Consider the following 12,532-nt stretch of genomic DNA (forward strand, 5'->3'; position numbering starts at 1 on the left):
ACATAGTGTTTCATATTAGGGATTGTAACATATTTAAGCAATCTCCCCTTGGGAACATTTGGTTTATGTTCAGATTTTTACTTAAACATGTCAATATCCCAATTGTAGAGGGGAAACAGCAAGTAGGTGGGGCTGTAGGCCACCTGTGCTGGGAGGTGACTGAGGGCCACACTCGCAATGAGCAGAGGCTGAGGTTCCTCTCCTATGAGCTGCTGGTGGATCTCTGCCATTGAAGAAACCCTCCAGCAGGAAAACCTGAGAGCCTGAGAGGTTCCCCTGGAGCATCTCTTGAGGCCCTGGTGGTCTGTACCAACGAGGGTCATCCAAGACATCCTCCCAGTTCATATTCCTTGAGTGAGGAGAACAGGGTGACATTGTTAGCATTTGCTTCTTTCCTCAGTTGCACCAAAAGAATATAATGTTCCTCCATCATTCTCTGAGATGTATATATCAGCTGTCATTTCTTCATATTCATTTCTCATCTGAAACACTGCAAGGACTGCCTGAGTGCTCTCCATGCGTTCACTCTTGCATCCATACTACCTACTCGCCCATACAGAAGTCAGAGGATTTCTTAAAGTATGTAAATAGGCTTCCATTCCCTAACACCCCTCACTGTCATTTGATCTCTCAAAGAATATAATCCAAATTCCTTATGTTGGCTTATGTAATTTAGCTTCCGTCTCCTTTTGTTGTTCTCCTGGCTCACAAAGACCCAATTGTGAATACAATAGCCTGCCTTCTCTGCATCCTATAAATCAAACTTATGCTACCTTCAAGACTTCAAACAAGCCTTTTGCCTGTAGGCTCATCTTCATGATTCCATTAACTGCTCTTTCTTGTTGTCAAAATCCTTGCTTTATTGTCACCTTCTCACGTAGGTCTTTCCTTACCACAGTTTCTAAAGCTCTCATCCAGTGTACATCCAGTAATTGGGCAAATAATTAAAATAGGATGTGCACAATCATCCAATTTTAATTATTTGACCAAGTCATTACTTTTTTGTTACTCATGTATTCATTCACTGTTAGGTCCGGAGCTGTTCAAGAATCCACACAACGCAGCGAGTCATGGTTTAAGTAGAGAGTTTAAGGTTTATTCAAGGAAGAAAGCAGAAGAAAGCAGATGGGAGCCAGCAGAAAATAAAGAAAGGAAAAATGGCTCCAGCTTTCTGTCTGAGAGCAGCATTTTTTAAAGGAAAGACCCACGTTGGGATGGGAGGGTGTCGGGAGAAGGGTGCCTGCTGAGTGTGTCCTGTGCCTCGATGGGGTGAGTGCCTATCAATTTCTAGGCTGAAAGGTTGTTAGGATTCTGGCACATTGTTCTTCTTAGAAAAGCAGCTGCATTATCTATCTAGGGAGAGCAGGCCTTTTCAGTTGTTCGTCTTATAGACATACCTGACTGTGCCAGTTTGAATGTATTGTGTCCCCCAAACGCCATTATCTTTGATGTAGTCTTGTGAGGCAGACGTTTTGGTGCTGATTAGATTTGCTTGGAATGTGCCCCACCCAGCTGTGGGTGATGACTCTGATGAGATATTCCCATGGAGGCATGGCACCACCCATTCAGGGTGGGCCTTGATCAGTGGAGCCATATAAATGAGCTGACTCAAAGAGAAGGAACTCAGTGCAGCTGTGAGTGACGTTTTGAAGAGGAGCAAGCTTGCTAGAGAGGAACGTCCTGGGAGAAAGCCATTTTGAAACCAGAACTTTGGAGCAGACACCAGCCACGTGCCTTCCCAGCTAACAGAGGTTTTCCAGACACCATTGACCATCCTTCAGTGAAGGTACCCAATTACTGATGTGTTACCTTGGACACTATGGCCTTAAGACTGTAACTGTGTAGCCAAATAACCCCCCTTTTTATAAAAGCCAATTCATCTGTGGTGTTTTGCATTCTGCAGCATTAGCAAACTAAAACACTGACCTTGCTTTTACCTGCCTTTTGGGGTTGGGGCACCACTGGCTGGAACAGCCTTGAACAGCCTTCATTCTTTAGTTTATGGGGCACCTATTTTCTGTGAGATAAGCAGCAGGGCCCCTGGATCAGACATTCCTTCTATAGGTTAGACTCCTTTTTCTGGGGTCTGACATTCACTATATTTGCTTTCTTGTCTGTCTGCAACCACTTGATTAAAACTTATTGAAAAGAGGAATCTGATCTCTTTTCGCCACATTTCCAGCGTGAAGTTCAGTACCGAGGTATTGAAAGTACTTTTAAGTTCAGAAGAAAGGAAGGAAGGACGTCTCCTACCCACTCAATGTACTTCTACTTACACAGTTCATTTAGGAGTACTGTAATCATGGTCAACAACAGGTCATGGTGTTAAATGTAGTGATCCTTTTCAAGGCTTGCCTTAATGTTCCTCCCAGGATCTTTTTTTCTTCTTGTAACAGCTTTAATGAGATACACTCCACATAGTGTATAATTCACCATTTAAAATATACAATTCAATGTTTTTAAATATATTCACAGTGTTGTGCAATCATCACCACAATCATTTTTAGAACATTTCCAGAATCCTAAAATGAAACCCCATAACTCTCACCCCCAATCCCTGCTCTCCTCCCTTCACCTAGGCAAACACTAATTTACTATCAGTCACTACAGATTTGTCTATTCTGGACATTTCATATAAATGGTATCATAGAATGTACATACAGTCTTTTGTGACTGGCTTCTTTAACTTAGCATGTTTTCAACATCTAGCCATGTTGTAGTGTGTATCAGTACTTATTACTTTTTATGCCCAAATAATATTCCATTTATGCTCACACCACATTTTGTTTATTCATTCATCAGTTGATGGGCATTTGGATCATTTGCATCTTTGTGCTGTTATGAATGTTCCAGGATCTTTTGATGATTCCAGCTACTTTCTATTATTTGAAACAAAATCTGTACTCTCCCATTCTCCCATTTTCTCTTACACATCTGGAGCTCATTTTCTGATTCTTTTGTAGGATATTATTTCTCTGCTCTCAACATGATAAAGATGTTTCTTTGGAATCTGAGCAATTGTGGGTTAATATATTCGGAGGGAAACATTGTGGAAACCATTTCCTTGGCTCACAATGTTCCAAGACCCAGATCTCACTATTCTGTACTCCCATCCACGTGAAACCCTGTCAAATTCTATGGATAATGAGAAAGTTTCCTTTCCTATTCCTTTACCCTCACTCATTGGTAGAACCTTATTAATCACTAATAATTGTTTCTGGAATTTATAGCATAGACTAAAGTTTTTCAGAGTTGTTCTCAACTCTCCAAATAAGCACTCTCATTGCCATCACAGGTGATTGGATAATCACAGCCTTGGAGGGAGGTGAAGCTAGAGAATTTCACACTATAATTCAGCTGCCTCACCATTACCCATCCTCTGACTGCTATGATCATCACCACTGGCCCACAGTCTTGGCAGCAGACAACTTTAGGTGACTCTCTTTATATAAGTCTGAGAGAGAGAGAGAGATGCTTTGAAGCAAAGGGCTGTGTATCAGGTGGAGTAAATTGTAATATCTGGCAAGAGACTCTGCTTGCTGGAATTGGAACTGGAACACTGACAAAAGTTCACACAAAGAGAAGAGATATATTCTAAGTCATGAACTAGGCTTCTGAGAGAACCTGCACTAACCGCAGTGCCCCCAAATACATGAGGCAAACACTGGTAAAGCTGAAGGGAGAAACAGACACCTCTACAATAATAGGTGGAGACTTCAATACACCATTCTCAACAATAGAGAGAATATACAGACAGAAGGTCAATAAAGAAATGAGAACTTGGATAATATTATCAATGAACTAGACATAACAGATATATACAGAACATTACACCCCAAACCAGCAAGATATACATTTCTCCCAAGTGCACAAGGAGCCCACTCCAGGACAGACCACATGTTGGGTCACAAAACAAATCTGAATAAATTTACCAAGATTGAAATTGTACAAAGCATCTTCTCTGACCATGGTGGAATGAAGCTGGAAATCAATAACAGGAAAGTTAAATAACACACCCTTAAACAATCAGTGGGTCAAAGAAGAAACTGCAAGGGAAATCAGTAAATATCTTGAGACAAATGAGAACACACCATATCAAAACTTATGGGATGCAGTGAAGGCAGTGCTGAGAGGAAAATTTATAGCCCTAAATATTTAACATTAAAAAAGACAAAAGAGCTAAAATCAAAGATCTAACTGCACACCTGGAGGAACTAGAAAAAGATCACCAAAATAACCCCAAAGCAAGCAGAAAGAAATAAGTAACAAATATTAGAGCAGAAATAAAATAAAATTGAGAATAAAAAAGCAATAGAATTAACAGAACCAAAAATTTGTTCTTTGAGAAGATCAATAAAATTGACAAACCTTAGACTGACAAGGAAAAAAGGAGAGAAGATGCAAATAAATTAAACTAGAAATGAGAAGGTGGACATTACTACTGAACCCACAGAAATAAAAAGGATCTTAACAGGATACTATGAACAACTGTATGCCAACAAATTAGACAACTTGGATAAAATGGACACAATTCCTAGAAACCTATGAACAACCTGCACTGACTCTAGAAGAAACAGACCAATTATAAGGAAAGAGATTGAATCAGTCATCAAAAACCTTCTATAAAGAAAAGCCCAGGAACAGATGACTTCACAAATGAATTGTACCAATTATTTCATGAAGAATTAATACCAATCCTGCTCAAATTCCTCCAAAAATTGAAGAGGAGGAACACTACCTAGCTCCCTAACTCACCCTATGAGGCCAACACCATGCTAATATCAAAGTCAGATAAAGATACTACAAGAAAAAAATATAGACCAATTTCTCTTATGAATATGGATGCAAAAATTCTCAACAAAACACTTGCAAATTGAATCCAACAACACATCAAAAGAATTATACACCAAGATCAAGTGGGTTATATCCCAGGCTTGCAAGGCTTTTTAAACACAAGAAAATCAATTAATGTGATACACCACATTAAAGAAAAACAAAGAGGAAAAACCACATGATTAACTTGATTGACACAGAAAAGGCATTTGACAAAATCCAGCATCCTTTCTTGATAAAAACACTGAAAGATAGGAACAGAAGGAAACTTCCTCAACATGATTAAGGATGTATTTGAAAAACCCACAGCTAACATTGTACTTAATAGTGAAAAACTGAAAACTTTCCCTCACAGATCTGGAACAAGACAAGGATGCCCATGGTCACCACTGTTATTCAACATTGTACTGGAGGTTCTAGCCAATGCAGTTAGGCAAGGAAAAGAAATAAAAGGCATACAAATTGGAAACAAAGAAGTAAAATTTTCACTATTTTCAGATGACATGTTCCTATATATAGAAAGTCCTGAACAATCTACAACGAAGCTACTAGAGCTAATAAACAAATTGCACAAAGTGGTGGGGTTGAGATCAACATGCAAACATCAGTAGTGTTTCTATAGACTTGTAATGAGCAATCTCAGAGGAAATCAAGAAAAAATTCTATTTACAAAAGCAACTGTAAGAATAAAGTATCTAGGAATAAATTTAACTAACCATGTGTGCCGGTTTGAATGTATTATGTCCCCCCAAACACCATTATTTTTGATGTAATCTTGTGTGGGTAGACTTATCAATGTTGATTAGGTTGTAATTCTTTAAGTGTTTCCATGGGGATGTGCCCCACTCAACTGTAGGTGATAACTCTGATTGGATAGTTTCCATGGAGGCATGGCCCCATCCGTTCAGCATTGATTAGTTCAGCCTTGATTAGTTCACTGGAGCCCTATGAAAGCTCAGACAGAAGGAGTAAGCTTGCTACAGCCAAGAGGGACACTTTGAAGAAACCACAGAAGCTGCAGATGAGAGACAGTTTGAAGATGGCTGTTGAAAGCAGACTCTTGCTCTGGAGAAGCTAAGAGAGGACAAATGCCCCAAGAGCAACTGAGAGTGACATTCTGAGGAGGAGCTGCAGCCTAGAGGGGAATGTCCTGGGAGAAAGCCATTTTGAAGCCAGAACTCCAGAGCAGATGCCAGCCACGTGCCTTCCCAGCTAACAGAGGTTTTCCAGATGCCATTGGCCATACTCCAGTGAAGGTACTCAATTGTTGATGTGTTACCTTGGACACTTTATGGCCTTAAGACTGTAATTGTGTAACCAAATAAACCCCCTTTATAAAAGCCAATCCATTTCTGGTATTTTGCTTAATGGCAGCATTAGCAAACTAGAACAGATTTTGGTACCAGGAGTGGGGTGCTTGTGCTGCTGAGTTTGCAATTACCAAACATATTGGAACAGCTTTTAAATGGATAAGGGGAAGATTCTGGAAGAATTGTGAGGAGCTTGATAGAAAAGACCTAAACTGCTTTGAAGAGACTCTTTTTGGAAATATGGACTCTAAAGATACTTCTGATGAGGACTTGAGCAGAAATGATGAATGTGATGTTGTGAACTGGAGGAAAGGTGATCCTTGTTTTAAAGTGGCAGGGAATTTGGCAAAATTGAGTCCTGGTGTTGAATGGAAGACAGAATTGAAAGTGATGCACTGGGATACTTTGCTGATGAGATTTTGAAACTAGAAGTTGTACTTCTCCTTGCAGCTTATAGTAAAATGTGAGCAGAGAGAGATAAACTTAGAACTGAACTCTTGGATTCAAAGAAACCAGAAACTGAGGGTTTGGAAAACTCTGGGCTTCCAGGAGGTGGAATCCCAAAAGCTACAGCCCAACATGAGGATTTAATCAAACATGGAACCCATCCGCCATTCCAGTACAAGCCAAAATTGTAGATGGAGTTATCCAGAAAGGATTTGTGGAAAGTCCTATTGTCTGATGGTGTGACCCCTGTGTGCTTCATGTGAAGTCAACAGAATTTTCACGAGATCTTTATAGACAGAGCTGCTGCCATTCTGGACCAGAGAAGACAGACAAGGAACAAATTGAAGGGAAAATTTCTTCAAAGACAGAGACATGGAAGTTGAGGTCTGGAGTCAAGAGGTCTCGGGCTAGGAGAGCGGAGTGGCCCACACGCATGGAAAGGGTGAGTTTGCCCTGGAGGTCGAGGGTGGGCCTTCCACCTCGATGTTCAGGAAAGGTGTTGCCACCTCAGGCCTCAAAGAGGGTGGAGCACATTCCCAGGGGACTGGGGAGAGCTTTGCCAACACCCTACTGTTCTGAAGGGGTTGAGCATGTGCCCCAGAGATGGAAGAGAATCCGGGTGCTGCACCAATGTTTGAATAGGGTGGGGCCAAGAAGGTGGTCTCCCCAATATGTGGATACGTTGGAGCACTCACCCCAGCATTTGGAGAGGAAAGGGCTGCCATAAAGGCCCTTAGGAAGGGTTAGACTCCAGCTCTCTCAAGCCCCAAGGATATAACATCAGTCTGTTAATGACTCTGACTTTGAAATCTAATGGAGTTTTCCCTGTGGGTTTTAAGAACTGTTTTGGTCCTGTTAACCCTGTTTTCCTTTCGGTTTCTCCTTATTGGCAGTGGTAATGTTTACCCTATGACTGTCTCTCCTTTGTATATTAAAAGCAGATAACTTGTTCTGAGTTTCACAGGTACAGAGCCAGAGGGGAATTTTGCTTTTGGACAGAACATGCTTGTAACTGATTTTGATGGGATCTTGTACTTACTTATTGTTACTGAAATGATTTAAGCTTTTGTGATACTGCAATGAGATGAATGTATTTGTATATGAAAAGATCATGTCATTTTGGGGTCCCGGGGATGGAATGTGCTGGTTTGAATGTATTATGTCTCCCAGAATGACACTATCTTGATGTAATCTTGTGTGGGCAGATGTATCAGTGTTGATTGGATTGTAATTCTTTGAGTGTTTCCCTGGAGATGTGACACACCCAACTGTGGGTGATGACTCTGACTGGATGGTTTCCATGGAGGTGTTGCCCCACCCATTCGGCATGGCCCTTGATTACTTTACTAGAGCACTATATAAGCTCAGATAGAAGGACAAGCTTGCTACAGCCAAGAGGGACACTTTGAAGAATGCACAGGAACTGAGAGAGGAGCTGCAGATGAGAGACAGTTTGAAGATGGCTGTTGAAAGCAGACTTTTGCTCCAGAGAAGCTGAGAGGAGAACACCCCAAGAGCAATTAAGAGTAACATTTTTGAGGAACTGCAGCCTAGAGAGGAACTTCCTGGGAGAAAGCCATTTTGAAACCAGAACTTGGAGCAGATGCCAGCCACATGCCTTCCCAGCTAACAGAGGTTTTCTGGACACCACTGGCCATCCTACAGTTAAGGTACCTGATTGCTGATGTGTTACCTTGGATACTTTATGGCCTTAAGACTGTAACTGTGTAACCAAATAAACCCCCTTTTATAAAAGCCAATCCATTTCTGGTGTTTTGCATTCTGGCAGCATTAGCAAACTAGAACACCATGTAAAGGACTTGCATACATAAAACTATAAAGCATTGCTAAAATAAATCAAAGAAGACTTAAATAAATGGAGGCACATTCCATGTTCATGGACTGGAAGACTATGTGTTATTAAGATGTCAATTCTGCCCAAAATGATTTACAGATTCAACACAATCCCAATCAAAATTCCAACAACCTACTTTCAGAATTGGAAAAGCCAATTATCAAATTTATTTGGAAGGGTAAGGGGCCCAGAGGAGACAAAAATATCTTGAAAGAGAAGAATGAGATTGAAGGACTCACAGTTCTTGACTTTAAAGCATATTGCAAAGCTACAGTGGTCAAAACAGCATGGTACTGACATAAGGATAGATGTTTTGATAATGGAATGGAATTAAGAGTTCAGAAATAGACCCTCACATCTATGGCCAATTGATATTTGACAAGGCTGCCAAGTCCACTCAATTGGGAAAGAATAGTCTCTTCAACAAAGCATGGGGGCAGAACTGGATATACATATCCAAAAGAATGAAAGAAGAACTCTATCTCACACTTCATACAAAAAGTAACTTTAAAAGAATTAAAGACCTAAATATAAGAACCAGGACTGTAAAACTCCTCAAAGAAAATGTAGGGAAGCATCTTCAAGATCTTGTGTTACAGTCTAATGGTTTCTTAGACTTTACATGCAAAGCACAAGCAACAAAAGAAAAAAAATAGATAAATGGGACCTTCTCAAAATTAAAAACTTCTGTGCTTCAAAGGACTATGTCATGAAAGTGCAAAGGCAGCCTATGCAATGGGAGAAAATATTTGGAAGCTACATATCTGATAAGGGTTTAATATCCAGAATATATAAAGAAATACTACAACTCAACAAGAAAAAGACAAGCAACCCAATTTAAAACTGGGCAAAAGACTAAAACAGACATTTCTCCCAAGAGTTAATACAAATGCCAAAAAGCACATGAAAAGATGCTCAATATCACTAGCTATTAGGGAAATGCAAGTCACAACCACAATAAGATATCATTTTACACCCATTACATTTTACACCCATTAGAATGACCACTATTCAAAAAAACAGAAAACTGCGAGTGTTGGAGAGGACATGGAGAAACAGAAACACTCATTCATTGCTGGAGGGAATGGTGCAGTCTGTGGAAGACAGTTTGGCAGTTGCTCAGGAAGCTAAGTATAGAATTAACATTTGACCTTCTTACTACTAGGTATATTTCCAGAAGAATTGAGAGCAGGGACTTGAACACATATTTGCATACCAGCAGTCATAGTGTCATTATCCACAATTGCCAGAAGCTGGAAGCAACCAAAATGTCCATCAACTGATGAATGCATAAGGAAAATGTGGGTAAGGAATGAAGTCCTGGTGCATGTAACAATGGGGATGAGCCTTGAGGGCGTTATATTGAGCGAAATAAGCCAGATACAAAAGGACAAATATTGTATGATTTCACTGTTAAGAACTAATCATAAGGAAACTCATAGAATTAGAATCTAGAATATAGGTAGATATAGAATATAGGTAGGAGATAGATTGGGGTTAGAGAATGGGGAGTTGATGCTTAACTTGTACAGATTTTCTATTTAGGCTGAGGGTAAAGGTTTGGAAATGGATGGTGGTGAAGGTAGCTCATGATTTTGAGTGTAATCAACACCACTGAACTTTATAGGTGAGCATGGTTAAAAAAGAAAATTTAGGATGAATATATTACTAGAATAGGAAGTTAGACCCACGGAAGTGGTGTCGGATGGTGGGGGTGACAGCCCTTTGGCTGACCCCAGTGACAATGATTTCACAATGAGGTATTTCACAATGAGGTGGACTTCTAGCATGATGAAGATTCAGAGACGTATTTCTACCCCTGCCTGTGTGGGGATAACTTCTCCATCACCAAGAAAGATTTGGAGGATTAGGAAGATGTGGCAATGTGTCCTAGCTGCTCTCTCATTATTAAGTGATTTATGACAAAGGTCAATTTATCTGTGGAGAAATAATCCCAGCACCTTTCACCAACAAAGAATTAGTTAAATGCTGAAGAAGGTTTTAAGAATCCAAATCTGAAACAATTGAGAATGAGCCAAGGAGGAAAAATCAAATGCAAAGTTACAGACCTCTTCACAAGGACAACCTTTTCGTGGTCTGTTGTTCTGTTACAGAGTGTGGATTCTTTCCAACAACTTTGGATTGCAAGTTTTCTTAATTTTCCATCCAAATTTTTAAAAAAGATAATTTCAAATCAGTACATTTTTTCCCTCAGTTTCATTATTTTTTTATCTTAAACCTAATTACTTCGGTATCTGATAACAGAATCATCTACTTCAAATATGAGTAGTCCTTGACAAAAAAGGGATTGTATTTTTTACTTGGTTATTAAGATTATTAACATTAGCCCTTCCTTTGAAATTTGACATAAACTTTGCTAAGAAAATTTGCTAGCTAAGATTGGTTAATCTCCTCAGTTGCTCATATTCTGTTAGGATGCTCATATTCTGTTAAGCATGCCTTTTCTGTTATGCTTCATGCACAGAGCACTGGTTGTGGTGTGAAAGAGAAAATACAGTGAGCTCATAATTTCTCCAGAGCTAAAAGTTAGTGAATAAGAAAGAAATATAAAAAGTGAAATGGTAAATGGTCAAAGAATATTGAGTTTCCTTTTCAATATTCTGTGTGTTCCTTGAAAACCAGGATAAGATAAAAAGACAAGCAGCCAAGGGGAGCAAAATTGGTACCAGAATAAGAGGAGCCAAACATGTCAACTTACTAAGTGACATGCTTAAATGATTTTGCCAGATAAGAGCAAATAACATTTCTATATCTGGGTTTTGTTTGTTTCTTTTTAGAAAAGGCTAATGCAATTGTACTCCAGACGAGGGTTAATGTCCAGTCTTGATGGCTGGAGGCAATGCTTTCAGCATGATTACTGTATCATGCCACTACTACTAAAAGATGAAGCCTCTACAATGGCTCCTGTTTGCTGAAGATGAGCTTGAAAACTGGAGGTCTATTCTGAATAAATATGCCCATGGGAGCACATCTAATGTGCCATCACCAGCAACCAAACCAGACATGCACTCTTACTGAGATATTTGGCCTGGAGAAAAATAAATATATGAAGATAGGCCATTAGTCTTCCTTTGCTGCAGTGCTGAGAAGTAGCACAAAATTAGAAAAACTTATATGGAAATTCAAAATTTCCCTTTATATATGCAACTTTCCTGCATATACATAAAATTGAAAAAATGAACTGATATCTGGCAGGTTGTTTGGGAAATGGCTCTTAAGAGAAAACTGATTTGCTAAAATTTGAATATTCTATTACTCATTGATAAAATGTGCTACACACACTCACTGGGGGTTTAAATTTAAACAAGTATATAGCCTGCTTGCAGCATGACTATGTGCAGCCATTAGGGCTGAGGCATAATAAATCACCATGGTACATCATGTGAAGCATTACATGGCATACTCTTGATGTGCTGAGAAATCTCATTGCTATGTGGGATGCTGATACCCCTGAAGTAATCCACAGCTGCTTTGCAAAAGCTGGTCTCAGAACCACTGACTGTTCAAATGAACAGAGCAGGATATGTGATAACTCTGACTGAAATGAGCTGCCCCAAACTCAAAGGTTGATGGTTTGGTAGATTGATACCATGTTAGCTCCCTCTGCTGATGTCGATTTTCAAACAGGAACAGACACCCTTGACATAGGTCTGTTATGAGCACAGAAGAATGGGAAGAAAAGTTGCCAAAGTCGAAAACATCCCAGGAGAAAAGAAAGCATAAACAGCCCTGGTAATCAGTAATCTGTGATACAGCAATAGTCGGAATGACCATATATGTTTGTGACCTACAAAAGAACCATCAGAATCCAATCCAATGTTAAACAAAGTAAAACCAGGGGTGTTTTAGATATGACTAGAGTTCTGTGATAAATCTGCCTTATTTAGTCCAACAGACATTTCTGGAGCTTTTCTAAAAATTGATTGGTAGTCCAAGCGCTGCCTCTCATTAGCTTTTTTTATTTATTTATTATGATTTATTCACATACCATACAGTCATCCAAAGTATATAATCTTTAAATCACATTACCATCATATAGTTGTTCATTCCTCACCCTGATCAATTT

General features: G+C 39.5%; 1 pseudogene; it reads left to right on the plus strand.

Moving 5' to 3' along the window:
• The first annotated feature begins 516 nt into the window (after positions 1-516).
• LOC119521201 lies at positions 517-10,438 on the plus strand (annotated as a pseudogene).
• The last annotated feature ends 2,094 nt before the right edge of the window (positions 10,439-12,532 follow it).

Source organism: Choloepus didactylus, chromosome 27 (genome assembly GCF_015220235.1).
Source record: "Choloepus didactylus isolate mChoDid1 chromosome 27, mChoDid1.pri, whole genome shotgun sequence".
Classification (NCBI taxonomy): domain Eukaryota; kingdom Metazoa; phylum Chordata; class Mammalia; order Pilosa; family Megalonychidae; genus Choloepus; species Choloepus didactylus.